Here is a 5,000-nt window from a genome sequence, read left to right on the forward strand (position 1 = left end):
TCGGCACCATGGAGCATTGAAACTTTCTCTTCGGCATGTGAAGGATACGTCCGTAGGCGGCTAAAGTGTGCAATGAGTTCAGCATGTTGCTAGACCTTGAGGGATGCAGTGGGGGCTGTATTGACGGGGAGTCGCAATCTAGCAAGTGCGTTTGCAGGAGGCAGAACAATGCACAGTTTGTTTAGCAGATCGGAGTAGTCCAAGGGGATGGTGGTCTCCGAAACGAAGAGAGATGTTGCTCCAACGGGATAAGTCTCAGCACTCCAGAGGGAGAATCATGTGAGACGGACTTCACATGTTGAGGAAGAGTACCTCACAAACAACAACTCCACGAAGCTCAATGGACCGAGCAAGCAGCGAGGAGTTGCCGCATGATCTCGCTTGAGAGAATGCATTGGTGGATGCATTGCGAGATCAAGTGGGGGAGCAACACAAATGAAGGCACACTTGGAGTCGATGTGGAGATCGGACTCAAGGGAGGGCTGACCCGTGGAATGGTGGGCGCGAGGGCCACCATCAACTCAATGCAAAAACGAGGAGCGGAACAACTTGGGTGTAACTTGGCGAAGTACCCAAGCCGCATGAAGGGAGCCAGCAGAGAAGTTGGAACATGGAGCAGAGGCACAGTGCTTTCCTTAGACAGAGGTCAAGGACATGAACTCTTGCAGAGGCAAGAGCAGGATCATGTTGTTCCATGGGTCCTTCATTCCGACGGAGCGGACTCATCTTGCATGGTGCCAAAGACGAAGGGAGCTTCGGGGCACATGCACCTTATCTCGGAGGAGCATTTGAGGGAGGAACTAAGGCGACTCAATTTGCAGAGGCGAAGTTGGGTTCAGAAGGCCTTAACACGGGGCAAGAGGACGCAGAGGCGGGTACTCTTGAAGAATATGCCACAGTGTTGCCATTCGAGTTGCTATGAAGGAAGCGGTGCGCAGCGGAGATTGTGCTGGTAGGGGCAGAGGCCCAGGATCCAGACAATGGTGCACAAATTACAGTGAAGTCAGTGGACTTCGGGAGCTACTAGGCGACGGACTGTCCTAGAGCGGTGCTTCATCTAGGTGTGACCCAAGAGTGGGTGGATGAAGATCGATTGCCAAAGGAGCGAACAAAATCGAAGGTGGAGGAGACCCTGCGATGTATTGGCAGAGGCCACACAGCGGAGGGTTCACAATTCGAGTTTATTCCACAAGGATCAGAATGCAATGGAGATGTCACCAGGAGGCGACATGGTGCAGCGGATCGTGGTGGAACAGTTCGATGGCAATGCGATACACACGACCTTGTCCCGTGAGGGATGAGATCATATGGAGGTATGATCGGGAGCTACTGGGAGCTCCGCTTTGGTGAACAACACGACGGCAAGAAGGGCTATGGATTCAAGGAGTGAAGGCCATGGTACCGTAGAGGCGGGTCTTCCGGGCGTGCACCGAATTTTGCATCGGATGAAAACCTTGGTCATCAGCATATGGGGGCTAGGTTCCACCAAGGGTTTTGTTCGTATGCAAGTACCAGGGAGTCCCATGGGAGGGACTTGATCATGCAGAGGTATGATCGAAGCAGCTGGAGAGTTGGACTGCTCCAGAGCTCATATTCGCTTAAGGGAGCCCGGCAAGTCAGAGGACAAGGCCGAGTAAGCGAACGTTGTTACCAAGGAAGCTATGGAGAACAGAATCGGTGCAAACCCTACAATGCAATGGCAGAGGCCATGCATGGGAGTTGCAGTCTGTCTTTCCATCGACCAAACAGACTGCTTGGAGAACACGGAGGTGTTGGAGCAGGGGGTCGAAAGGGGCGAGGAAGCGACGATGAGTCCAGAGGGACTTAGCTACCCAAAGTCAAGCAATCAGTTAGAATGGAGGTGGACTTAGAGGAGTGCCACAGAGACATGTCTACTGATCGTGAAGAAAAGGGATGCAGATGCGAGGCGACGGATAGTAGGGCCATGGGCATTGCAGCGCCATGGTACCGCAGAGGCGGGACTTCCGTGCAAGTCATTGATCCCTTGCTCTCACGGAGGGAGAGCGTTTGGTCGTGAAAGGGGCCGAGGAGGTGGAGCATGCAGAGGCAATCTCCAAGTACCGGGACAAGGCTGAAGGGCAGAGGCCGAGGAACTTCGTAAGACCGGTGTCAGTGTGCTTCTCATCAAGACAGCCGTAAGTGAAGGACTTCGGGTCATGCAAGAGTGCACGACCAAGGAACGAAGCTGGCAGTACGCGGTGCTGTACCTTTGCTACTCAGTGGAGTAGGCGGCAGGGTTGATGGAGAAGACGGTACAATCCCAGAGGCGACCTCATCTATCAGAGAATTACTCCAAGTTGGGGTGAAAACTTCTCGCATTTCAGAAGTTCGATGGCATTGAGAAGGTGAATCACAGTAACTAACTCAATGCAAGGAGTGCAAACACTTCAAGTGCTTCAGAAGTGTGAGCAAAGAGCAGGCGAAGGCCAGTAACCAGCTCGATGCATGAAGTACAACCTCGAGGAGGCGGGCGAAGTCAAGTAACCTTTGCCTTCTCAACTCTTAAGAGAATGGGCGAAACCGAGTACCCCGGTTCTCTTATCTATCCAGCAGAGGAGCTCTGCACAAGTTCAAAGACCCTTCGAAGATAATGGAAGACAATAGTTGTCAAATCCTCACCAACGGTGATCAGTGCTACTGAGAGTAGATTGTCCGCTTCATTTCCCAACGAAATGCCAATCGAAAGCGGAAGTGATGCGAACCTACTTGGATGTGACAACTAACTGAAAGAAGAGTCAATGGGCAGATTTTGTGGAGGAAGGACCCAAAAACTTCAGAAGTTTGCGAGGCGATGCTCGTTAAAGCTCCAACAAGCATCCACCCAGTTCAAGCAGCATGTGGGAATTTTGAGAGACTGGCGCAGTAAAGATGGTCTTTTCCTTCATCTGGGAGATCCGCAGGAATCAACAAGGATCAACACAACTCAGCCAACCCCACACCACAGTCAGAGTCATTGGTGAGTTGAAGCAGCATGGCGGATCAAAGTTCGACTACTCAAAAATAGCAGCGGAGAGCAGCTGGGAGCCAGGAGGCGCATTGCAGCTGGAGCAGAAGATTGAAGACTCAGCAAAGGCGAAGAGTTGCAGTGTTCACAAAGGCTTCGACGAGGACGTCGAAGGGATAAGTGGGGGAGAATGTCACGGACAAACTTCTCAACAAGACGTTGGATGTAATGCTTATGTGTGTCCGTGTCTTTTGGCATGTTCATGCCCTGTACAGAATGTAAAGGGGCGGCCGAAGGCTTATAAGTCCCATTTTAGTTGGGTTGGTGGCCTCTTTAGGCTGTAAATAAAGGTTGTGTCATGTGGACACGTGAGAGAGCTTCTCGGTCTGTAATGGACCATTTTACCCTTTGTTGTGCCACTGTTCAGAGCTTGTAAAGTCTGTTTGTAATTTGCATTGTCTATGAAGTGTTTTTCGGACATGTTTGCTTGTGGATCTCGTTTGAGGCGTTCTCTCTAACCCGTTCTCTCTTTTGATGGTCCTAAGGGACAATGGGAGGCTTCGGGGAGGCTGACCTTTGCGGACGGACACGCAAGGGTGCCGCACGAATTAGGCAAAACCAGCTAAGTCCGTGTCAGGGTGGCACAGGGCTGGATGGGGCTTTCGTATAGCAGGGACGGTGCTGCCTCTCGCTTCGCTCGCTGTCCGCCACTCGCCGCTCGCTCGCGCAGCCAAAAATGGCCAGTTTTGGCCCGTTTTTGGGCCGTTTTGGCCAGTTTTTGGCCTGTTCTTGCGTTGCGCGGTGACCGTCGAGAGCGGACCAAAACGTCAGCCATCTCAGCACCCTGGAACCCCCCGGGTGGCACAGGGCTGGATGGGGCTTTCGTATAGCAGGGACGGTGCTGCCTCACGCTTCGCTCGCTGTTCGCCGCTCGCCGCTCGCTCGCGCAGCCAAAAATGGCCTGTTTTGGCCCGTTTTTGGGCTGTTTTGGCCTGTTTTTGGGCTGTTCTTGCGTGGCGCGGCGACCGTCGTGAGCGGAGCAAAATGTCAGCCATCTCAGCACCCTGGAACCCCCCGGGTGGCACAGGGCTGGATGGGGCTTTCGTATAGCAGGGACGGTGCTGCCTCACGCTTCGCTCGCTGTTCGCCGCTCGCCGCTCGCTCGCGCAGCCAAAAATGGCCTGTTTTGGCCCGTTTTTGGGCTGTTTTGGCCTGTTTTTGGGCTGTTCTTGTGTGGCGCGGCGACCGTCGTGAGCGGAGCAAAATGTCAGCCATCTCAGCACCCTGGAACCCCCCGGGTGGCACAGGGCTGGATGGGGCTTTCGTATAGCAGGGACGGTGCTGCCTCACGCTTCGCTCGCTGTTCGCCGCTCGCCGCTCGCTCGCGCAGCCAAAAATGGCCTGTTTTGGCCCGTTTTTGGGCTGTTTTGGCCTGTTTTTGGGCTGTTCTTGCGTGGCGCGGCGACCGTCGTGAGCGGAGCAAAATGTCAGCCATCTCAGCACCCTGGAACCCCCCGGGTGGCACAGGGCTGGATGGGGCTTTCGTATAGCAGGGACGGTGCTGCCTCACGCTTCGCTCACTGTTCGCCGCTCGCCGCTCGCTCGCGCAGCCAAAAATGGCCTGTTTTGGCCCGTTTTTGGGCTGTTTTGGCCTGTTTTTGGGCTGTTCTTGCGTGGTGCGGTGACCATCGTGAGCGGAGCAAAACGTCAGCCATCTCAGCACCCTGGAACCCCCCGGGTGGCACAGGGCTGGATGGGGCTTTCGTATAGCAGGGACGGTGCTGCCTCTCGCTTCGCTCGCTGTCCGCCGCTCGCCGCTCGCTCGCGCAGCCAAAAATGGCCAGTTTTGGCCCGTTTTTGGGCCGTTTTGGCCTGTTTTTGGGCTGTTCTTGCGTGGTGCGGCGACCGTCGTGAGCGGAGCAAAATGTCAGCCATCTCAGCACCCTGGAACCCCCCGGGTGGCACAGGGCTGGATGGGGCTTTCGTATAGCAGGGACGGTGCTGCCTCTCGCTTCGCTTGCTGTCCGCCACTCGC

This window comes from Musa acuminata, unplaced genomic scaffold (assembly GCF_036884655.1).
Source record: "Musa acuminata AAA Group cultivar baxijiao unplaced genomic scaffold, Cavendish_Baxijiao_AAA HiC_scaffold_37, whole genome shotgun sequence".
NCBI lineage: Eukaryota > Viridiplantae > Streptophyta > Magnoliopsida > Zingiberales > Musaceae > Musa > Musa acuminata.